General features: G+C 45.1%; 1 protein-coding gene across 3 annotated transcripts in view; it reads left to right on the forward strand.

Annotated features, from left to right (window-relative positions):
- The window catches only part of PPM1B (protein phosphatase, Mg2+/Mn2+ dependent 1B), a 145,599-nt gene that overhangs the window by 69,885 nt on the left and 49,752 nt on the right, over window positions 1-25,962 (forward strand). For 2 of the 3 annotated variants that reach the window (XM_075339191.1, XM_075339189.1), the window contains exon 1: window positions 9,606-9,953. The exons of the other annotated variant lie outside the window; for it this stretch is intronic. The gene's annotated coding sequence lies outside the window, so the exon portion shown is untranslated. Of the gene's footprint in view, window positions 1-9,605; window positions 9,954-25,962 lie in introns of those variants that run through there. 3 annotated transcript variants of the gene reach the window in all.

The following is a 25,962-nucleotide window of genomic DNA, read 5'->3' on the forward strand; positions in this document are numbered from 1 at the left end:
GATCAAAGTGCGACTGCACAGGACCTCAGTGACGGTGCATGTGCATGATGTAGGACGCGTCATGCACCGCGACTACAGAAAGACGAGAAAGATGGCCGAAAGAGGAGACGCCGACACTGGAGAATGGAGACACCCGTATGACCCAACTCCACCGCAGCGACCGTTTAGGTAAATATTACAAAATGATTTTTCCATTCTACACAGCGGCCTGGGCTCTTATATACAGCATGTTAGAATGCTGTATATAAGAGATCACTGGTGGTGGCCGCAGCTTATAGGCCCCAAATCTGGTGACAGGTTCCCTTTATATTTGTGCCTTTTAAACTCTATTTTTACATTTGTTTGGCTGCTGGTTTTTATGTTTGTCATTGCGGGCCGGGTTTGGGGATTCTAGTTGTTTTTGGGTGATTCAACAATTGTGACATAAACAAATTTGAAAAGATTTTTGATTCCACTTCTCTGCAATTTTTCGGACATTTTAGAGGGACACTCGACTTTTTAGGCTTAAAAGCCGCAAAAAAAAAGTTAAAAAAAAAATTCAGGCAAAAATCATGAACCGTGTGCACCATTTGGATAATTTTGGAGGAAAAAAAAGGCCAACAAAAATCACAAGACAAAAAAAAGAAAAGTGACAAAAAAAATGCAAATGATGATCTTGGCCCACAATATCTTCTATCTGTCCCCTTTTTAAAGTGTGAGGTGCGGCTAACGTATTAGACTATGTTCCCATGATGAGTTTTTAGTAAGTTTTTGATGCTGCGTATTTTCGCTGTTTAAAAAACGCAGAATCTTACAGTTCAGCACAGTGGATGGGATTTATAGAAATTTCCTGCCCACTGTGCTTCTTTTTTACACAGTGTAAACTGACCTACAGTGCGTTTTGCAACTCCACAACATGACAATTTCTTTTGCGGGTACACTGAGTTTTCTGTTCAGATTTCCCCCATTGACTCGCGGAAGCGGAAAATCCGCAAATAAAAAATGCAATTTTGTAATGGTTTTCTGGAGCAGACATGCATAAAAAATACATATAATCCACACCTTGGTATATCAATAAGGTTTTGTCACAGCCAGATACCAGGAAGTATCAAAAACAAAGATTATTTGAAACTTGACATACTAACAAGAGACAAAATCAGCAGCGTCAAAAGCACCGTTGAAAAGAAATGGAAAAAACGCACAAAAAATGCATGGAAAAAAATGCAACAAACCTAATTTATATAAAAGGTGCAGAAATTCTGCAACAACAAAAGTTGAAGGTATAAATGTAGCCTTAGGGGTACTTTGCACGTTGCGACATCGCTACTGCGATCTCGTCGGGGTCAAATCGAAAGTGACGCACATCTGGCGCCGGTAACGACGTCGCAACGTGGAAAGCCTAGAAGAACCAATAAACGATCGCAAAAGCGTAGAAAATCGGTGATCTGTGTAGTGTCAGTCATTTCCATAATTTCGCTGCAGCGACAGGTACGATGTTGTTCCTCGTTCCTGCGGCAGCACACATCGCTGTGTATGAAGCCGCAGGAGCGAGGAACATCTCATTACCTGCGTCCTGCCTGCAATGAGCAAGGAAGGAGGTGGGCAAGATGTTTACGTCCCGCACATCTCCGCCCCTCCGCTTCTATTGGCCACCTGCCGTGTGACGTCGCTGTGATGCCGCACGACCCGCCCCCTTAGGAAGGAGGCGGTCGCCGGCCAGAGCGACGTTGCAGGGCAGGTAAGTGCGTGTGAAGCTGCCGTAGCGATAATGTTCGCTACAGCAGCTATCACAAAAGATCGCATCTGCGACAGGGGCGGGGACTATCGCGCTCGGCATCGCTACAATCGGCTAGCGATGTCGCAGCATGCAAAGTACCCCTTAGTGAGGCACATGTCTTCATCTTTGCCGAGTATCAGCATGAAGAAATATATTCACTGGGTGACTCTGCATCTCTTTTGCAATGTAAGCCTCCATTCTCAGGTTCCATAAACTACACTGTAAAAGCCACGTCTGGGTTACACAGAGCGCAGTGTGACCCGAAGAATCTGTAAAGCAGTGACGTCACTCAGATGAGGAGCTCAGCGGTGGACACTGGAGAAGATGGCAGTAGGTGAGTATATTAGCACACTGACACTACACTGCATATATAGTGTGAAGATCTGACGTCTTGGGTTGTATTAATCCCCTAGACAGGTTAACGATGCAACAATTTTATTTACAATAATCCTTATGCTCCTCCAGACAATGGATCTCAACAATAGTCCTTAGGGTAGTTCCTCAAATCCAGACGATGGACATCAACAATAGTTCTTAAGAGGTGAAAGAAGGTAGAAAGGATCTGCTGACATTCCTAATTGTGGAATTGTTGAATGCACATGTGGTGGAGTGGGTCATAGGACTAAGGACGCTGTAGGAAACGCATCAAGGTCACGTGGTGTGTGTGCTTCGGCACCATGTTTTAAAATTTTCCTCAAATCCAGATGACGGATGTCAACAATAGTCCTTAGGATAGTTCCTCAAATCCAGACGATTGATATCATCAATAGTTCTTAGGGTAGTTACTCAAATCTAGAAGACGGATATCAACAATAGTCCTTAGGATAGTTCATCAAATCAAGAAGACAAATATCAATAATACCTTTTAGGAAAGTTCCTCAAATCCAGATGACGGATGTCAACAATAGTCCTTAGGATAGTCCTCAAATCTAGACGATGGATATCAACAATAGTCCTTAGGATAGTTCCTCAAATCTAGATGATGGATATCAACAATAGTCCTTAGGATAGTTCCTCAAATCTAGACGACGGATATCAACAATAGCCCTTATGATAGTTTCTCAAATCCAGAAGATGGATATCACAACGGTAACATGTGGATCCAGCTCTCTATAGTTGGGATAAGTCCCCTGGATGAGAAGAGGTGATCACATTCCACCCTTTTAAAGGGAACCTGTCACCACTTTTTTGGCGTATAAGCTGCTGCCACCACCACCGGGCTCTTATATACAGCATTCTAACATGCTATATATAAGAGCCCAGGTGGCTGTAAGAACATAAAAAACACTTTATAATACTTACCTAACGGTCGCGCGGTTGGCCATATGGGCGTCTCCATTGTTCGATGCTGCCTCTTTTGGCCATCTTCGTCCTCCATCTTCTGAAGCCGTGGTGCATGACGCGTCCGATGTCATACACACTTGCCGGCCTTCAGGTCCTGAGCAGGTGCACTTTGATCTACCCTGAGCAGGGCAGATCAAAGTATTGTAGTGCGCCTGCACAGGACCGGCGAGTGTGTATGACGTAGGCAGGGCCATCGGACCCCGACTAGGCTTGGAGCCGCCGACAACGGTCAAATCCGAGAGTGATCGGAACCCCAGGGGTTTCCTAACATCCAAGACCCGACAGAAGGCAACAGTCCACACCGTGAGGATACACAGCCACCGCCATAGGCTAGAGATCCAAGGGCCAGCGCCTGCGGGCAAAACGGGCTCCTTCGGTACCTATACGCCGGGGAGCGGACTACCGTTGGGAAACCATCGGAGTCAACACATTCTACACAGGTGCAGGGAAAGACAGCCACCATCAACCTGTCCGGGGAGAGCAAAGACACTTCAGCCGGCTGCGGGACCCGTCCATCCAGCCATTTGGTTTACCAGAGACTCTGTGAATTTGTGTCTGAGTGAGTACCACAGTGCCATCCGGCACCGAGCCGCGCTGCCCCTGCAACCCTGCACCCCAGCCATCCAGCCTCCCCGTTCCACAACCGGACCCCGGCACCATCAACCCCTACCCACGGACGGGACGACATCCTAGCTGCTCCCTACCATCGCTCCCGGGATCCCCGTCACCAGCAGCGGTGGTGCCCATCATCACCACGACCCGTGGGTGGCGTCACTAACTATCTCCCAAAACAAACCACCCCCTTTTCACTCGTGGGCGAGGAGCGCTGCTCGAGTCCCCGGGTCCGGCCCACCGCTCGAGCCACCGAGCAGCAGCAGCAGCCGCGGACCTGAGCGTAGCGAGTGCGGCCCCTCCGCAAGCGACACATGCACACAGGCTTCAGAAAGAGGACGAAGATGGCCGAAAGAGGAGACGTCGGCACCGGAGAACGGAGACGCCCATATGGCCAACCGCGCGACTGTTAGGCAAGTATTATAAAGTGTTTTTTATGTTCTCGCAGTGGCCTGAGCTCTTATGTACAGCATGTTAGAATGCTGTACATAAGAGCACAGTGGTGGTGGCCGAAGCTTATACGCAAAAAAAGTGGTGACAGGTTCCCTTTAAACATTTGTTTCATGTAACTCCAAGTATGAAAGAGTAAAGTCTCTGGCCAGTCTGCAGGATTTTGTATCAGCGAGGCACCCTGCAGAGGGAAAAAATAGATGCACAACTCCCTACCAGATGCCAGACAATGAATCCTACTGAAGGACTCATTGCATTAAGGTATCGTCACACATAAAGAGATCGCTAGCGAGATCGCAGCTGAGTCACGGTTTCCATGATGCAGTAGCGATCCCGTTAGTGATCTTGTTATGTGTGACACCTACCAGCGATCAGGCCCCTGCTGTGACATCTCTAGTCGTTGCAGAATGGTCCAGGCCATTTTCTTCAAAGGCGATGTCCTGCTGGGCAGGACACATTGCTGTGTTTGACACTGTGTGACAGTGTCACAGTGACTGCTGAGATGGTTATACGGGTCGCTACTGCGACCTGTATTGTTCCTGCATCGCTGGTAAGATCTGACTGTGTGACATCTCACCTGCGACCTCCCAGCGACTTACCTGCGATCCCTATCAGGTCGCATCGTTTTTGGGATCGCTGGTAAGTCGTTGTGTGTGACTGGGCCTTTAGAGTTCATGGAGGCCAACTAGGATACACACATTTACAACCCCTTCCCCCTTCAAATTGTGTACCTTAAACTGACGACCAAGCAATCATTAACAAAATACAACAACAAGATTGATATAATCGGCAATCTGTACTGTAAAAAGTCTGAATCTGTTAAAGCTGTGTGCTCTACACTACATTCATTGTTCCAATAGTCTTTAGTTCACAGCCTGCTCCTCACACATAGGTTTAGGCAAAAAAAATAAAGTTAATGAGAGGGCTTCTTTAAAGGAAATCTGTCAGCAGGTTTCTGCTAATTTATTTGAGAGCAGCATACTATAGAGCAAACAAGCCATTCAAGGAATGTGTCACTTATTAGGCTGTGTTCTGTGGTTTCAATACAATCAGTGTTTTATCAGCAGGTGGTTATCACTACAGGACTAAAGGGTGCTTTGCACGCTGCAACATCGCTAATATATATCGTCGGGGTCACGGTGTTTGTGACGCACATCAAGCGCCCTTAGCGACATCGCAGCGTGTGACAGGCAGGAGTGACCTTAAACGATTGCAAAAGAGACAAAAATCGTTGGTATATGAGAGGGCGTTCATTTACCAAAAATCGTTGTCTTGTACGTAGCGAGGTTGTTCCTCGTTCCTGCGGCATCACACATCGCTGTGTGTGACACCGCAGGAGCGACAATCATCTCCTTACCTCCGTCCACCGGCAATGAGGAAGGAAGGAGGTGGGCGGCCTGTTCCGGCCGCACATCTCCGCCCCTTCCTCTGCTATTGGACGGCCGTTTTGTGACGTCGCTGTGACGCCGAACGCACCTCCCCCTTGAAGGAGGGATTGTTCAGCAGCAACAGCGACGTCGCTGAACAGGTGTGTGCGTGTGAAGCTGCAGTAGCGATAATGTTCGCTACGGTAGCAATCACCACATATCGTACCAACGATGGGGGCGGGTGCTAACGCTCGTGACATCGCTAGCAATCGCTAGTGATGTCGCAGCGTCTAAAGCACCCTTAAGTCTCTCATCCCAGCTTACGTGTAGCCATGCACCCACCACTGATTGGCAGCTTGCAAGGTGGTATTTATATGGTTCTGTCATAGAGGGTTATGTGGGCACAGGTGAGGACCTGTTATCACCACGGTTTGACTTAAGAGGACCAAGTATTCAATACAGTAGGCTAACCTACAGTACATCACAAAAGTGAGCACACCCCTCACATTTTTGTAAATATTTTATATCTTTTCCTGGGACCACACTGAAGATCTGAGACTTTGATACAATTTATAGTAGTCAGTGTACGGCTTGTATAACAGGGTAAATTTGGTGCCCTCTAAATAACTCCATACACAGCCATTAACCCCTTCAACCCGGGTGATTTTCCGTTGTTCATTTTCGTTTTTTCCTCCCATTCTTTCGAGAGCCATAACTTTTTTTATTTTTCCATCAATTTTGCCATATGAGGGCTTATTTTTTTGTAGGACGAGGAGTTGTACTTTTGAAAGAACCATTAGACTTTGTTGGGGAAGGTCATACTTACAATTTATAACCACAAAATGCACCAAAAAAAACAGCAAAAAGAAAAAAAGCAGTGTGCGCAGAAGGCCCCACTGTAGATATGTTCAGGCTTTTGAGCATCTTTTAACCAGTGTAAGTTTCTAAAAAAAAAAGAGTCACGTGCTTAAGGCCCTGTGCCTGAGATGTCTGGAAACCTTGCTTTGTAACATCACTTTATTTTATTTTAGTTAGCCATTAAAAGGTATCTCAAGATTATAATTTTGTTCCTCTCACTGAGAACATTCAATCATTTTTCAACTGGCTTAACACGGTACCAAAACCTTTTCACTTGTAACTAAGGCCCTGTGCACACACTGCATTTTTACCCGCTTTTTTTTTTTTTGCGTTTGTGCTGCAGAAATTTCTTGGGAAATTGGTTGTAACCTTTCTGCAGACATTCCCCAGCAAAAGTTATGGGGAAAAAAATAGCTGTGCGCACACTGGTTTTTTTTTCTTCTCAAAACACATTCTTTGTGTAGAATTTCTTGAGAAAAAGAATTAGCATGTCACTTTTCTGCAGGTACCTGCGTTTTTTGCCATAGATAATGGTAAAAAACCGCAGGGACCAACCTGCGGAAAAACCGCGGTAAGGCTATGTGTTGTGTTCTGTCCCTGCAGAAATTTCTGCGCTTCAAATCGCTGCAGAAACAGTGCGTACTGAAAAGCCAATTTCATGCGCTCTGGATGCAGCCCCTCTCATAGGCCTCCAACACACATCCGTTAAAAACACGCACGTGCTGCGAGACACGTATTTTCCCTGCGTGTTGCGTGTGGTAAGTACGTGTCTCGGGTATGTGTGGTCCACGTGTGTTCTCCGTGTGCTATCCGTGATAGCACACAGAGAACCGGTAATTTGCATACTCACGTGGTCCGCGCTGCTGTCCAGGGTGCTGATCTTCGGCTCCAGCCCCGCCCACTCCCAGCTGACGCTGCTTCTGGCCGAGCGGAGGGGTGGAGATTAGCGCCTGTGACAGCACGCCCACCTCCTTTACACGCTCATAACATGCGGCGGCCGGCAGGAACATTTTGCAGCGGAAGAATCTGCGGGGCTGGTGGAGGTACGTGTTTTGTTTATTTTTAAATTAATGACGTGTTCTCCGGCGCATGTCACACGGAACCGCATCCACACTACATCTGTGTGGTACGGGTGCGGGCCATGTGACACCCGTGCTGCCGGAGAATACATGGACATGCCAGCGTGAGAAAATCACAGACGCACGTAAGTACAGAACGGACACACGTTCCGTATAATGAAAACATAGGTCCACGTGTCTCCGTGCCGCCGGTACGTGAAAAAACTGCCAAACACGTACTGGCGCCACGGATGTGTGTCTTAGGCCATAGACAGTAGTGATGTGTCGGTCGCGAACGATCCGATACAAAGATCCGGCTCCCTGCTGTAAACGACATGAGCCGGATCACTAGTGTGAGCCACTAAAATATCTAAACGGCTCTTTTCGCCGTCAAAACCCCGCCCACCCGTGAGTAAACTCCGCCTACTCAGCAATCTAATTGGCTCCTTGTAAGTGGTCGGGGTTTAGCCGCGGGTGGGCGGGGCTTTGGCGGCATTATTATAATCTTAAATATGTGTTCACCTGGGGTGAACATATATTTAATAAGGAGCCTAGAACGAGCTGAAAGAGCCGGCTCTTTTTGGTAAGTGGAGCCATGGGAACCGGATCACCAAAAAGAGTCGAACTGCCCATCACTAATAGACAGAGCAGGGGCTGCATGCAAAGCGCACGAAAGAAGTGACTTGTCACTTCTTAGATCGCAGTGCTTCGGCAGCAGCTGAAGCGCTGCATTCTAATACGCCACATGCGCATGGATTAGGCACAATCTTCATAGATTATGCTGGGGACGCTGGACGCATGCAGTTACGCTGCGGTGCAGATCGCAGCGTAGCTGCATTAAAATACGCTACATGGGCACATAGCCTTAGAACACATGCGTTTTTCGCTGCGTTATTTGAACGCAGGTGCGCTAATTTTTCAGACTCAAGAAATTTCTTGAGAAAAATCCTTTTTCTAGTGCGTACAGGGCCTAAAAGAAGTCACCCGACCATTCATCTGGGGTCTTCCTGAAGAGTTTGCAATAGGAATCAATAGAAAAGATATTTTGGAGCGTTTTTTTTTTTTTTATGGTTTACACTGCAAAAAGAAAAAGAAATGGCTGGAAAACAGGAAAAAAGCAGCACGAAAAAAAACAAAAAAGCAGGAGGTAAAAATAAACAAATGGAAGGAAACGACCACAGGAAGAAAAATAGAAAAGGTTCCTGAAATGTCTTCTTCCTTGGGAATAAAAATAAAAAAGGACATTTTTTAATGGCGCAGTGTGAACACGCCTGAAGGCTGGACTGCTTCACGTGGAAATAAACCCCCATTGTCCATTGAAATGATTAGGACGCTACTAGAAAGGCATTTTTTGTGTAGCTGATGCAAAATCTGCCACAAAACCTAAAAAAAAACAAAACAAAAAACAGTGTGAACTCTGACTAAAAAGATGCGTTTCTGCTCGTTTTGTGACGCTTTTTGTGCCCATTTTCTGGCGCTTTTTATCTGGCACTTCCGCGGCCGCTGCGCCCCGAGCTCCTGCCCACAATGACGGTCCTGGCCGCCGCTCACAGTCTTCGCTGTCCTTCCTGACCACGCCCCCTTGTCCTCCCTGACAGACAGGCCCGACAAGATGTTTTGGTGAAGGCGATGACGTCACCGCAGCTGTTGATTGGCCAGTGATGATCTCATGTTACATCCGGGCCTCTCACCTCCCCCCCTTCTCCTTCTCTCCACTCGCATTGAGGAAAACAACATTCGCTCTGCGTTTCTTGATTCTCACTCTAGCTTGATCCTACCTCTAACACTTATTGGTCTATTAGTCCATCAATCAAGAAGCCTTAACCAATCCACATTCAAACGCAAAAGACCGCCCCCCTCCTCGGTGACATACAAGGTTGGTTGACTCCTCAACGGCAACAACTTGCTTCGGCGCTTTAGGCTTCAAAACCTAAGGAGCGAACGTCACACGCGCGTAACGTATCGTCTGACACTGAACTGCGCGTAGTCTGTGTGAATACAGTAAAGCAATGGCAGTACGACGGCGGCTGTAAAAACTTCTACAAGCGACAGCCAATCACAAAAGCCGCACTAGGGAACGTCAGGTTTGATTGACGTGTCCATTGACCAACCGGGTGTGGGTTTGTGTCATCGTTCCTCCAATCGGAGACAAGACGGCGTTATCTCGGCTCCCATCCCCCCTCACGCCGCTGCGCTCGGTCGTTGGAGGAGAGGAGTCGTGCTCGTTGAATGGCCGGTGAAACGTCATGTCAGTTGTGAGGAGGCCCTGTGTGTTCTTGTCAGTCACGATGAAGCAGTGAATTCAGCGTCCTATCGCGACACGGTCTCCGGTGTTCAGGGAGGCGTTCATTATTTTTTTTTTTTTAACCTTCGTTTCGGCCCAAGATGTACCCGGCGGTTGCCTCCCTCAGTGTGGCGTCAAAGGGCGCCCTAGTGTGACAGGAGTAAGAGACCGTCAACGTGCGGCCGCCGTGTAGGGAGGAGAAGCCTGTAACTTGTGCTGTGTCGGTAAGTGACGTGCGGGGAGGTCACACACACACCTCCGGCCAGGTCTGCCACTCACAGGCCGGCATGGCCGCTCACTACAGCAGGGCCCAGCCGGGCGCCGCCTCACAGCCAATCACAGCACAGCTTTCATTTCTCAATAGCTGAGTTCAAAATGGAAGCTTGGCTCTGATTGGTTGTCAGGCAAAACCAGGCAGTTGTCCTTTTAAGAAAGTTTTCTATTTCTCCTCCATGTATTTGGATCCATCTGGAGTGAAAATAAATATAGTAATTTTCTTTATATGGTGCCAACATATTCCTCAGCACTTTTATAATTGAGGGGGACATTTAAAGACAGTAGAAACTAACACAGGGTTCCCTAGTTGGGTGAGGGTGGAGGGCCACTATAGGCTACATAATTACATAGTTACTTAGGTTGAAAAAAAGACCTAGGTCCATCTAGTTCAACCTTCCTCCACCAATTCTACATTTTGTCCCCAAGTCATTTATAACCAACAATGTCGATTACTGAGGAAATCATCCAGCCCTTTTTTTAAAAGCAGTTACAGTATCTGCCATTACTACCTCTTGTGGTCGGCATTCTACAGTCTGACTGCTCTAACTGTAAAGAACCCTTTAGGTCAAAGGTGCAAATCAGGTATGGTCCAACCATCAATGTATAGGGGTTTTCATATAAAGCTGCCTGATCCCTCATCAGCCAGGATCCAAGGATAAGAAAACACATCGAGTTGAATGCGATTAAAAAATTACATTCCACTTTGATCCATGTTACTCTACCGAGAAAACAGTTGCAGCATTTTGCGATCTGATCCCTATTTGCTCGCACTTATGCGAGTGAAACATCGCACTGCACTCAGATGACACCGGAGTGCAGTGCGATTGTCGCATCAGCTGATAATTGAGGCGATGGGGAAACTAGTACCTCCCTCTCCTCCGGAGCTGTGATCCGATCGCAGTATAATGACACTCTGCTCACTCTCGCAGCAAAACAGGAGTCAAGTGTCACTAGTATATCGCATCCAATGCTCTTGCAATACATGCCATATGCCCATGTGACCCCCAGCCTTAGTGCAGTTTTCACTCATTTTTCTTAGCTAAGATCTTCATAGATCTCCCTGTGAATTTGCCTCCAAAGCTTATTATAAATGAAAGGAGGTGTTACCAGTGTGAGACATGCAATGACTGACAGTCTACGCTCTTGATTTACATGTCTCACTCTAATAATGCCCCATTTAATTTATAATAATCTCTGGAGGCAGATTCTCAGGAAGATCTATGTCCGGCCCATAGATCTTAACAGCTCATTTTACATAACAAAAATGTGGAATAAGACAAAAGATCAGAAATCAGTGTATCATTTTATTTAACTTTTTATGACCTAGATCCCCGTATAAACACTGTAGGATGGTTGATCCTACTGACAGATTTTTTTAAATTTGTTACCAAATGCTTTGCAAATATTTGTAACGGAGAGGTGAAATAAAAATCAAACGTTTTATTCGTTTTATTCCACTTTTCAGCCATTATTACGTCGTGTCCAGTACAACATGAGAAATTTGCTGAAAGGTCCTCTTTGATACGTTTTGCACTCAGAGGTTTACTTTAAAGGGGTTACACAGGTTGAAAAAAGACCTAGGTCCATCTAGTTCAACCTTCCTCCACCAATTTATATATTTTGTCACTAAATCATTTATAATTAATAATGTGTCTACTGAGGAAATCAGTTACATGTTAAAATGGACAACCCCTTCTCATTTCTCATGTTTGCCCCCATAAAAGTAACAAACTCCACCCCGATGCCTCTCCAGCAATGTCAGAACTCGCGTTCCCAGGGCCCATGTGACGTTATGACACGCGAGCAAACAGCGCCAACTTCTGCCTTCCCGTCTTCAGACCAAACAGTCAACAGGAAGTGAGTGCAGCACTTACTTCCTGTTGATAAACTGGTTTGGTCCTAAGGCAGAGAGAAGGAAACCAGCGCTGATTGGATGCAGGGCTCATGTGATGTCACAACCCCACGTGAGCCTAGGCACCGCCAGCCGCAGCATTGCTGGAACGGCGCCAGTACGGGAGGGAAGTATGGTCTTTATTATTTTCCCTCAGGGAAACGTGGAATCAGAAGGGTTTGTCCTAGTAGTGGACAACCCCTTTTAAGTGATAAATTTCCTGTAGTGAAATGGTAACATCAGACTTTTCATTACCATTATAATACAATAATCAAGCTATTTAGCTATAACATTTAATATACCTATTGAAATACAAATTTAGAACACAAAATACTCTAATAAATTGTAAATATGCAATACATTGTGCAGTAAAGAGGAAAAAACTGTTTCAAGAAAAACGTACTGAATAACATGTGTGCAGTCTATGAATGTTCTGAGAAATAGAATTGCCCCCATCAGATTCTCCTTTTATAGATGACCTCAAATCTGACCTAATAATTTTTAGAGGGAACCTCATGTCCCTTTTTATATTAAACCGCCCTCAATGTTTTCTTAGTGGTGCAATGTGCATCACTAACATGGTTTCGTCAAACAAGAATTCCCTGTATTTAGCTAAAAGAAACCCCACTTTCTATGGTCAGGTGAGTGCGTTTAAAGGGAACCTATCACTAGGTTGGTGACAATAAGCTGTGGCCACCACCATTGAGTTCTTATATACACCATTGCAGAATACTGTACATAAGAGGACAGGCTGCACTGTAGAATGTAAAAATAACTTTTATAATACTCACCTATGGGGGAGGTCCGGTCTGATGGGTGTCGCTGCTCTCTGGTCCGGTGCCTCCTCTCTGCTGTGATCTCTGGCCTCCTTCTACCCAGCTAAGTGTGGATAACGCATCTGTCATCCACACAGGCCGACATTGCGGTCCTGGGCAGGTGCACTTTGATCTGCCCTGTTGAGGGCAGATCAAAGTACTGTAATGCGCAGGCGCAAGGGAAGGCTATAGACTGCCTGCGCATGCACACTACAATACTTTGATCTGCGTTGAGTAGTGCAGATCAAATTGAGCCTGCGCAGGATCTCAATGCCAGCTAGTGTGCATGACGTAGGGCGCATCATGCACACGGGCCTCAGAAGAAGGATGGAGATCGCTACAGACAGGAAGCGCCGGAACGGAGAGCAGCAACACCCATCGGACCGGACTGCCCCTTAGGTGAGTATTATAAAAGTGTGTTTTACATTCTATACAGCCTGAGCTCTCATATACAGTATTCTGGAATGCTGTATATACAAGCTCTGCTGATGGCCGCAGCTTATAGTGGACAAATCTGGTGACAGATTCCCTTTAAAGATCTTTTCTTTCAGTTATGGTTGTGGTGCATGTCTTTGGTTCAGTCACGCTCCTCTTTAAATTATGCACACCCCCTGCATTGTGATTGGTTGCCATGACTGGCCTGATGTCACAGCAATCCTGTGCTTGCACAGTTCCCTGGGCATGTGCCCTACATGTTTTGGTTTTTTTTTGTTTGAGTTTTTTTTTTTCTCCTCCTGCAGCAGTAAAGTGGTGGGAGCACAGGGCCACACTTTAGTGTGCACGCTTCCAAGGAGACTTGATAAAGCCCGGAGCATACACATATGAAATGAATCTGCGGATTTATACCCAGATTTAGTTGGCATGCTCGGGAAGCTGAAGGCAACTCAAGTGCAGGATCTAATAACAGATTGCCGTGATGTCTGACCAGTCACGGCAATCATGACACTGCTGATTGTGTGCAAATTTGAAGAGTGTGACTGAACTGAAAGAAGAACCAATGCACCGCCCCTATGACTGAAAGAAAAGGTATGTAATTCATTCACCTGACCATAACAATTGTTTTCTTTTTTTTTTTTTTAAGATTAATACCCGGAACTTTGTTTGACAAAACCATGTTAGTGATGCTTATTGCATCACTAACAAGACATTGGGGGTAAAAAATGACAGGTTCCCTTGAAGCCTTGAAGGCTATGTGCCCACGTTGCGTTCTGTCCCTGCAGAAATTTCTGTAGCGATTTGAACAGCACTCGTGCGCTTCAGATCGCTGCAGAAACAGTGCGTACTGAAAAGCCGATTTCATGTGCTCTGGATGCAGCCCCTCCCATAGAGAGAGCTGGGGCTGCATGCAAAGCGCACAAAAGAAGTGACATGTCACTTCTTAGAACGCAGCACTTCGGCAGTAGCCGAATCGCTGTGTTCTAATACGCCACGTGGGCATGGATTAGGCACAATCTTCATAGATTGTGCTGGGGACGCAGGACGCATGCACTTACGCTGCGGTGCAGAACGCAGCGTAACTGCATGAAAATACGCTACGTGGGCACTTAGCCTTAGGCTGGAGAACAATCTCTCTCCAATAACTTGGATTGTATATACCCCTACAAACAAAAAATTGCCAATGCAAAAATAGTATATAAAATTGAATTTTATTAGTAAATATTTAAAAGCAAGCTAAAAATAATGAAAGAGTGCAATAAGCACAAGAGGATGGCACGGCAAGGGACAAAATAGCATGATATCTCAAATTCTCCAAAATTATGCAAAAATAGTATAAAAGCTCCAATATAATATCTCAAAAATATGTAAAAAGCCAATCATAAATAATCAATTGGATACACCAAGAAATAGCAAAACACATCAATGGTAATGTTTACTCTCATATAAAAAATTCAAAAAGGATGACATATGCAGTAAGTATATAATTGCAAAATATATAGTAAAATATAATATAATTTGTAGAATTTGAGATACCACGCTATTTTGTCCCATGCCGTCCTGTTGTGCTTATTGCACTCTTTCTTTATTTTTATCTTGCTTTTAAATATTTGCTAATAAAATTCTATTTTATAGACTCTCTATTTTTGTATTGGCTATTTTTTGTTTGTAGGGTTATATGATAAATATTTATAGCCTTTCCATGATTATTGGGTGGGGGATGTGATGGTGTATTGATGCCATTGGACAATTTGTTGTGCCCCCCTGTGGGGCATAATTTGGTAACAATAACTTGGATTGGTGGCAAAGTGGTAACCACATGGACAACATCTCTAACAATCTCGGGGTGCCTCATGTACAGTCAGTTTTGTTGAACTCTTCTTTCTCGATGCCTTTCCTCTGATCTGTCGAGGAGGAGCTTCACTACTGAGCATGGGCATAAAGTGCAGCACAGATTTATCTCAACTAAAAGTCTAGATCCTTAGGGGTACTTTGCACACTACGACATCGCAAGCCGATGGCAGCGATGCTGAGCGCAATAGTACCCGTCCCCGTCGCAGCAGCAATATCTTGTGATCGCTGCCGTAGCGAACATTATCGCAACAGCAGCTTCACATGCACTCACCTGCCCTGCGACGTCGCTCTGGCCGGCGACCCGCCTCCTTCCTAAGGGGGAGGGTCGTGCGGCGTCACAGCGACTTCACACGGCAGGCGGCCAATAGAAGCGGAGGGGCGGAGATGAGCAGGACGTAAACATCCCGCCCACCTCCTTCCTTCCACATAGGCGGCGTGATCCGCGGGGAAGGAGGTAGATGTTCCTCGCTCCTGCGGCTTCTCACACAGCGATGTGTGCTGCCGCTGGAACGAAGAACAACATCGTACTGTCGCTGCCATGCAATTATGAAAATTTTGGACACTAGACCGATGATACGATTACGACGCTTTTGCGCTCGTTAATCGTATCAAAAACGCTTTACACACTACGATATCGATAGCGACGCCGGATGTGGGTCACTTTCGATTTGACCCCACTGACATCGCAGCTGCGATGTCGTAGTGTGCAAAGTGCCCCTTACTTAGGAATAAAAGACATTTCATAACTTTCCCAAAATGTTCTAAAAAAATATTCAGCACATACCGCATTAATTACTGTACCTAATTTATTATATACCATATATTGTCGGAATTGCTCCATTTTATAACAACTCCACAGCACTCATACTAAGGTAGGGAGAGAGAAGGAAGCTGTGGGTGAATGGTCGCAGGGCTCGCTTGTCACAATATCACGTGGGCCCCGGGAAAGTGCGTTCCATTATCGCTGGAACTGCGCCGACTCTGGAATTGAGTATAGACTTTATTTTTATGGCTAATGAGAAGGGCTTGTCCCAAGTAGTGAAAAAATTGTTTAAAGTGAACCTGTCAGGTCCCATATGCCTTCTAACCTAGCAACAGGGCTAAAAATCCCTGCTCAACCATCCCTGTCTAATAATGTGTAAAAAGGGGTTTAGAACTTCCATTTTCCCTGGGCTAATAAGCGTTGGGACTAGTCGCAAGTATGTTGCTTCACCCTGACTAGTCTGCATTTTTCCGTGGTATCTCGCCCCTGTGTGGGTAATATGATGATTTCCATGAGCTGACATCGCCAGCGGCTCATGGAAATCTCGTGCATGCGTATGTCTCATTCCCACAGTGTCTCTTGGCCTCCTTAGCCAGGTGTACGCTTGTCTGCTTCACTGTTCATGATCCTAAGGCTATGTGCCCACGGGAGAAAGTAACTGCGGATTTTGCCGCTGAAAACCCACGGATTTCCTAGATTTTCCAGATAAATTCACGGGTGTATGCAAGTAAAGACACTCCCCATGTTATCCTATGGTATTTGGGGAGTGCTGTATCAATGCGGTGGTATTTGCGGCTGCGGAAAATGCTGCAGATTTCCTGCAGCCGCACGTAACTGCATGACCATTAGTCATGCTTAATTATCTGCGGAACTCTCGCCCCTCCACTATGGAGATAGAGGGCGGGAATTGCGCACAAAATCCGCACTGTTTCCGCAGATATACCGCAGCAATGGATAACTGGATTTCGGGGAGTTGCTGCGTGAACCTGCAGAAACGTCCACATGTGCGATCTCCCCTGGGCACATGGCCTAAGTTTCCTGCTTTTCCGACTATGTACAGAGCGCGTCTGAAGCCGGGAATGATACACTCGCGTGCACAAGATTTCCATGTGACATCAGCGCATTGAAATCATGCTATCACGCTCTCAGGGGCGAGATACCACGGAGAGAGGGCAGACTAGTCAGGGTGAAGCAACGCATTTGTGACTAGTCCCAGCACTTATTAGCATAGGGAAAGTGGAAACTATTAACTTTTTTTTTTTACTTTGCTTTTACACAACATTATTAGACAGGGATGGTTATGCAGGAGGGATTTTTAGCCCACACATGTCCCTGCTGGTAGGTTAGCAGGCATATATGCCTTGACAGGTTCACTTTAGTAGGTCCATTATTTACAATGGTGACATTTATGTAGTTATTGTGAGTTCTTGATCATTCACCCTATGCTCTTAGACTGCTGGGGTCTGATACTCCCACACATCAGCTGAAACCGGCTTTGGCAGTGGCCTGATATGCGCAATGTAAGAAGAACATAGCAGTCCTCTATGCTGCTTAGTGCCCGCTGCCGAGAAATGCGGTTTACCTCCCTACAGATGGGTCATCAATTAGGTTCTGGAAAGCACCTTGCTCTTGAGATAAGTAAAAACAAAGGCACGATTCATTTATATAATTTTCACCTAACTTTTGTTTAGGTTTTCCCTGTCTTAAAGGGAACCTGTCAGCAGAAATTTCGCCCAAAACCTAAAAGATTCCCCTTCTGCAGCTCCTGGGCTGCGTTCTAGAAAGGTCCCTGTTATTATTGTGCCCCATGTGAGACCAAAATAAAGACTTTATAAAGTATTACCTTTTTGTATTCAGATACTGTAAACTTGACACGGGGGCGGGCTCTCTGGCGTCAGTTATTCTGCCTCCTGGTCCTGTATGCCGCCCCCCATCGCTCCTTTCCATAGCTGATGCACCGCCCACTGCTCCAGCCATCCCCGCGCATGCCCAGTGCCAGTCTCATGGGACTGAGCAGTGTATTCATTAGCATGATAGCACGCACACAGGGGCATACTAACATGCCAATGTGGGCGACTGGCCATGGAACTAACACCCAGGGAACTAGTCCCTGCGCTCATCAGCATACCATAATGGATCTTTAGAAATGCTTTTTTCTATAGAGCTCTTTATCTATGCTAGTGTATACAGGGACAGTTAGGCAGGGATTAGCAGTATACACCCAGAACTACTCGTGGCTCTGGGTGCATATTGCACCTGACAGGTTCCCTTTTAAGTTTTTTGGGTTTTTTGTTTTGTTTTGTTTTTTTGTGACTTTCTTGTGCCTGTATTTGAAGTCTGTTTTTGGTTAATGTTTTTATTCATTTTTTTTTCTTTCTCTTCACCATTTTCCATATTGTTCATGCTTTATCTCAGCTCAGTTGTTTTTAGCTGACTCATTATTAGCAACATTTATTGCAGCAGTTTTATTGCATAAAAAATGCACTAGAGTCTCGCTCAAACCGCACCCTGGAGTAACTTTTTTTTATTTATTTTTTGTTAGAACTTTTTGCACACGTTTGCTTTGTTTGCGCCATTTTTACGGATGAAACTACTTTTTGCTTTAAAAAGACAAAGGACCCAATTTTGTCACGCCTTTTACGCCACAAAAGTAAAAGCTTTAAACAGTCACAACATTTTGTCGAAAGTCAGAGTTGTGCCATGGTTTTGAGATACCAGGCACCAGTTATCCCAGCTCCACCAAAATGGATGGGAGCGCGACGCAACAGTCTAATCTGTGATGAGCAGTAGTGTTCTTTACACCAGAAATCTGACTCCACTCCCTGACCAGTAATATTTTTGCGCTGCGCACGTCAGACGCTCCAGATTTATGAAGGGGTGTGCTTTTTCCACCACGCCTCCTCGTTTCCTGCGGGTCTTGATGAATTGAGGTCATTGTTTTAAGTTTTTTGTTTTTTTTTGTTTGTTTTGGTAAAAAGATAAGAAACGCCCGTACACCATTTTGAGGAATTTGGCATAAAAAGCAGCAGTAAATACCAAAGGACAAAAAAGGTAACTTTCCAATTGACCTGTCGGGACAATTTTACTGTGTGACTGTGTGTAGATCATTGGAAAGACACATCTGCATTGTAAAAACTGATATGCCATCGCTGAGAAATAAATGTTTGTCGATTAGCCTGGAAATGCATTGTGGGTGTGTCGATGCTCTTAAAGCACCACGCCAGTGTTTTGTTTATAATTGCACCGCATGTGACCAGAAGGGTCGAGGCCTCAGCCAACAAAGCTGAATGCCAGGTCACATGGGTATGACCTCACACAGGTCCTTCAACAAAGTGAATCATTGGTATACTTACCATAGAGAACAGAGAGGGAGGAACAGGCAGAGGGGCAGGAATCCATATGAATACCCACCCAGAGATTATATGCTCAGTTGCGATTGTCACTCAAGAAGCTGACAATTTTTTTTTTTAAAGTTCACTTTCTTGGATTTGAAATCCTAAACATCTGAGCTGACCACTAATGGTATGTAAATAAGCAGCCTGATAGTGCCAGTATAGCACTGGCTTTAGCTTAGACGAAAATCCTGGTGATTGGTTCCCTTTAAGTGTAAGCCTCTTGTATTATACTCACTCTCCGGCATCTTCAGCTTCTGTTACTGCTTCTCCTGTTTGTCTCCTGTGATTTGTGACCTATCTGCAGCTCCAGTGTTTTATGGAGAGCGCTGGAGGCCACAACTCAATTAAAGTCTATGAGAGCCTTGTTCTGCTCTCATAGACTTGTAATGGAAGCTTGTGATGTAACTTCTGCCTTCCGGCCAGTCAAAAGCTGCATTCAGAAGTTGGCGCCGTGAGACCCGACTGGCATCGGTAAAAAGTGAAGTCGCCTGAAGGTGACTATATAACGGGGCTTAGCTTTAAAGTGCCACTTCAGTGCTAAAATACCACAGTAGTGCTTTAATTCATTGGCCTGCCTTATATATTGCCTGGTATCAACTTGCTCTCCTTGCTTGACACCTCTGCTACGTCCCTTAGAGGGGCAAGGGTGTTAATAAATGAGGGCAAGGGGGCGCCAGGTGAGGAATAATGAAGGCTGATCCATTTGGACGCTGTTCTTATTCTCTTATTTGTATGTGGCTTCAGAGCTTGATTTCTCAGTGCTGTCACATTGGATCACTACAATACGGGTGTCCTTTGTTTCTTAAGAAGAAAACGTCTGTCTATCTCTCCTTCACAAGGTGTATTGTAGAGATGAGCAAATAATAATAAGATTATTCATTTATATAGCGTTATTAATTCTGCAGCGTTTAACATACAATGGCAACACTGTCCCCATTGGGGATCACAATCTAGAGTCCCTATCTGTATGTCTTTGGAGTATGCGCGGAAACCCACACAAACACTGGGAGAACAGACAAACTCCTTGCAGATGGTGTCCTTGGTGGGATCACCATAAAGTCACAGGATGTGTCCAGATCTGTTTTACGTGGCTGCCATACAGGAGACACCTCCTATCATTGTCCTCTCCAGCTCCTTTCCAGACTTGTGATGTCATTGTTGCAGCGTGAGACGCTCATCATGTCGTTCCCGGCCCAATAATTGGGTCAGGCGTGGTGAATGACGGCTGGTAGGAGGAGATTCACAGGGCGCCGTATCGGGGACCTCTGACTACTGGTGTGGCCATTGAACCTAGCTCTTGATCATCGTTACTCATCACAAGGAAAGTGAAGGCACATTTATTTTTTTTAAATGTGTGGCAATGGCTCATGGCCTATTGAGAAATGGATGGAGAAAGAGGCTTGGTTGAAACCAAATGGCAAGAGTTTGTGTCCCAAAGTAAGCCAAATGACAAGTGGCGTAAAACTGAGACGTCAGGGTTTTCCAACGCACGTAAAAATGATGGTACATGTGTCATTGGTGTTCATCATGGATGACTAAAATAAATGACAAATGTACTATACTTTTCAATGTTAATCACGGACACCACATGGACTGTACATTGAGGCCTTCTGTTTGCTGTTGGTGTTTTTCACCCATAGTCTTGTATTAGCACTTTTCAGCCATGCTCCTGGGGAAAAAAATATGTATGTCTCCCAAGTTTTGCATGGACACAGTCTGTGATAACACGGACATTTAAACAGCCCCATAGACCATAATGTGTATATGTGCTTTCCGTGAAAAACACAGATGCAACAAAGTGCATACCGGCCATCTGAATGTGAGGTCTTAGGCTAGGTTCACACTTCCCTTGTTTTGCTTCCGTCAGGTCCGTTGTTGCGACGCAATGATGGATCCGTTGTTTTTGAGATGTCAACTCACGCAACGGATGTGAAATTTCAGAGTATTTCATTCACCGGAATCCTGTGAAAAAACTGATCCGTCACGTCCGTTACATGCGTTGTGATCCGTTTGTGTTTGGGACAGCCCACTGGGTGTGCCAAACATGCTGGGCATGCTCAGTAGAGCATGACAGAATCCATCACTGGATTCAGTTCGTGTGACGGATTACGACGGAATCCAGCACCATAGACATTCATTATAGCTTGTGACGGATACCTGTGGAGTCCGTTTTTTTGTGTTTTTGTTTTTTTTTGTTTTTTTTTTTTTTTTTTTGCTGCTCCAAACAACGTTACATTCAGCGTTGCTCCCGCCTGACGGTCAGTCACTAAACGACTGATCTGTCGCAGCGGATGCAACGCAAGGCCATCCGTCGCTAATAGAAGTCTATGGGGAAAAACTGGATTCCTGCAAAATATTTTGCAGGATACCGTAATTCCTCAAGGCGACGGATTGTGACTGATGCAAAACAACGGAAGTGTGAGCCTAGCCTTAGTCTTCGGTTATACCAAATTTATCAACCAGAATGAGGCACTTTGAAATATTTAGCAAATTTTCAGACTGTCAAGTGTAAATTTGTACTGTTTAGAAGGATCTTCTTTAATAAGTCAGTTCTCCGGCTCCTTAAAGGGGTGGTTCACTACTCAGTATTGGTGGCAACATCGCTGTAAAACTCATAGGGACGGCTTTTGTCAAATAGCTTGTGTAGCATATTCTGCCTCTGAGCCGTACACTCAGCCACATCAACTGACCCCTGGGCTCCATGACCTCTGAGATCCAGTGATGTCACACCAATGTCCAGTTGACCCGACATCAGAGTCTCCCCGAGTCACTGGGCTGTGGGTGGTGTTTTGCCGCTCGTCACAGTCCAGCATGTCACACGCGCTTTCTGCTTCGCTGCAGAGCGCTGCCAGCTGTTACTGGGCTTTGATGAGCGGTGAAACTCCGCCCACAGCCCTGTCACTTAGGGGAAACAGGGGCCGCCTCGGTGATGACGGGTCAGCTGGAAGTTGACGTGACATCGCTGTATCTCAGAGGTCACGGAGCCCGTGAGTCACTTGATGGGGATGAGTGGACCACAATAGTGCTGCTCAGAGGCAGAATGAGCTATACAAGCTATTTGACAAAAGCCTTGCCTATAAGATTTTCAGCAACGTGGCCACTATTGGTGAGTAGTGAACCACCCCTTTAATGATGAGGATCCTGAGTGGTGCCCCACATCTCCTCACCTTGTAATAATCCCAGCTAAGAAACGAGAAAAGATATCCTGTTTTTATTCTGTGGGATATCTGCCACAATATATTATACGAATGTGTGTATGTATATATTGTGTATTATTAATAAAATATAAGTGTATATACACATACATAATATATAATGAATATTTGTATGTATGTGTTTGTGTATGTGTTTGTGTGTATGTATAAAATATGCATGCATTTACAGCGCTGGCAAATATTAAGAGACCACTGCAATTTTATAAAAATAATCTTTTCTACATGTCTTAGGCCCCTTTCACATTGCGTTTTTCTCTACGTCCACAGGTCCCGTTGGGGCATCCGTCCGGACCACCCTTCTCCCACTCTGCAAAGCGTGCTCCAGACGCATGCGCCCGACAGGGCAATTCACCGCTATGGAGCGCACTGCGTTAGCGTTTGCTCTGTTTTGTGCCATTTTGTGCATATATACATTTCTGCAGACTGACACCCGAACGTAGACCACCTACGTTTGGGTGTCCGTCTGCAGAAACGTATATATGCACAAAATGGCACAAAACAGCACATGCTAATGCAGTGCGCTCCATAGCAGTGAATTGCCCTGTCGGGCGCATGCGTCCGGAGCACGCTTTGCAGAGTGGGCGAGGGGTGGTCCGGACGGATGCCCCAACGGGACCTGTGGACGTAGAGAAAAACGCAATGTGAAAGGGGCCTAACAAACACTGCTGTGGTCTTCACAATCCTCTTGCGATAGAACAAGCTGGATGGCAAAACAAGTGCTAGTAATATCCCAAAAGTAATAGGAATGAAAAAATTAACTTTTAACCATGCCAAAGGATTTGAAAAGAAAAGTCTTGAGTGAGGAAAAGAAGGGCTCAATTCTGGCTTTACTAGCGGAGGGATACAGTGAGCGTCATGTTGCCTCCATCCTTACAATTTCTAACATGGCAGTCCATTACATTAAGGTCAAGCAGCAGACATTGAGGACAACAAAGCTACAGACCAGCAGAGAGGGAAAGCGACTCTACACTGACCGGGATGACCGTCATCTTATTCGAATGTCACTCAGCAATCGCAGGATGACATCAAGTGACCTACAAAAAGAATGGCAAATGGCAGCTGTGGTGAAGTGCATGGCAAGAAAAGTTCGTAACAGGCTCCTAGAGGCAGGGCTACAGTCATGTAAAGCTAGAAAAAAAGCCTTTCATCAATGAGAAGCAAAGGAAAGCCAGGCTGAAGTTTGCCAAAAATCATAAGGATTGGACCATAGAGGACTGGAGTTAAGGTACTCTTCTGAGTCTAATTTTCAGCTTTGCCCAACACCTGGTCATCTAATGGTTAGACGGAGACCAGGAGAGGCGTACAAGCCAGTGTCTTGAACCCAAATTTGGTGTAGAATAGTTGATGAATACAAAATTTATTGCTTGAAAATTCAGAGACGTTGTCAGTAGTTTATAGAATAAAAGAACAATTTACCTATAAAGAAGAAAAACTGGCAACTTTGCATGATCTCTTCATTTTTGTCAGGGCTGTGTAAGTTTTAGAGATATATATATATATATATATATATATATATATATGTATGTGTATATATGTATGTATGTGTATATATGTATGTATATATGTATGTATATGTGTATATATATATGTATGTATATATATATATATATATATATATATATATATATATAATATATATATATATATATATATATATATATATATATATATATGTGTATATATATATATATATAAATAATAATATTCAACCTCGCTTAACGAGTAACCCGGTTAGCGAGTATTTCACTATACGAGCAAAGCTTGCTGTAAATTTGTAACTCAGTTTACGAGCAATGCTTTGCTGTAAGAGCAAGTACTCATCGCACACACTTGCGGTTCCGTACAGCCACTGCGCTCTGACCCGCTCTAGCAGTCTGCACAAGCACGCCCAAATACACACACATTATGGTCACCTTACCTTCCGTTCGATCGCCGGCCTCATGGTTCTTGTAGTTCGCTGCTACAGGATGTGTATTAGTAACCATCGCGACGAGGGAGCAACTTCTGCTGTCAGCCGCTACTCAAAGGCAGCGCGCTGACCAATCAGAGGCAAGCAGCTCCTGCCTTTGATGTCGATTACCCGATGCACATCCTGTACCGTCAAACTGCAAAAACCATGAGGAAGGTGTGTGTGTGTGTGTGTGTGTGTGTGTGTGTGTGTGTGTGTGTGTGTGTGTGTGTGTGTGTGTGTGTGTGTTGGCACAATAGGGGACCAGGATGGGACATTTAACAAGTTGTGGAACAAATTGTCTGTATTGCAATGATTTCCTATGGGGATTATTGCTTTGCTGAACAAGTAACTTGGTTTACAAGCACAGTCCCAGAACGGATTGTTCTCAGTAACCAAGGTTCCACTGTATATATTCTTTGCACCTCACTTAACATAATGGAAAAAGTCATACGTATGCTACATTGCTGCGAATGCAGGAAAAAACGCGCCCTTATTACTCACTATGGGAAAAATGAAAGTTATGGGTCCCAGGATACTGCAAGATAAACGTTTTGATTTACGTTTGTAAAATGGCTAGAATTACATAAATTTTGTATTGTTGTACTCTTACTAGCCCGTAGAGAAGTGAAGACCTGTAGACGGCAGAGTGCAGTGCTGCCCTCAGATGTCGGGGGCTTTAATCGTTGAATGGCGGGCAGGACACATGGTCGACCAGGCGCTCTATTGTATTCTGTGAGATTGGGGGACACAAGTCCTCAGTTCTGGTGCTGGGGATGGATCCCAAGTTTTCAGTACGTTATATAATGTATTAAACGGTGTCACTGGAAAAAAAAAAAAGGTTTTGTCTCACAAGGCTCTTGAAAAGTGAGGATAGAGACTGGCTGCGGTGCCAAAGAGTATATAATGAGTCTGTACACAAACTTTTTGCAGCTCGACAGCTGCCCTAGGACATGAAGTTTTTATTAGCCTGCACTAAAAATATATCAGACATGACTTGATAACATTGCGTGACAATTGCTATTGAAGCTCTGCAGACGGCCCATAGAGCCCCAGCATAACATGGATCAGGCCGGAGCCGGGCTCGTCTATAGGCATGGACTAACCAATACAGTGATGCCGATTGTGCTGAAGACTTCAGTGTTTTTGTGCTTTTAACACCTAAGTAACTTCCTGTTGTTGGTAATGTCTGCTCTGCAGGCGACACCACTAGAACAAGTCTGGGTTGCTTCACTGGCTTTGCTATGTTGTTGTTCAACAGACACAATTCATCAATTTATGCCAAAAAGAACAGATGTGTTCACCTCACAACACTTCTCCGGATTGAGTAGCCTTGGAATGCGTAATAACCTGCCAGTTTTGGATACCTTATTTCTGCATAATTATTCTTAAATAATGAAGTCTTTATATTTCCAAATGTTGTTTTGAGTTCTGCTAATTTTTGCTGGGGTTGATCCCCCCCAGTGCAGGTTACATTCTCTGAAAAGCTTACATTGGTTTGCGACACGTCCGTCCCGTGTATAAACTGTTGACAGTGGCATTTGTGTTTGTTACATGGACATGTCTGCACTGGCTTACATACTGCGGGGCAGCTAGATGGATTCCATGCTTGGAAACAACACCGTTGCAGACGCACATAGT

This window comes from Anomaloglossus baeobatrachus, chromosome 3 (genome assembly GCF_048569485.1).
Source record: "Anomaloglossus baeobatrachus isolate aAnoBae1 chromosome 3, aAnoBae1.hap1, whole genome shotgun sequence".
NCBI lineage: Eukaryota > Metazoa > Chordata > Amphibia > Anura > Aromobatidae > Anomaloglossus > Anomaloglossus baeobatrachus.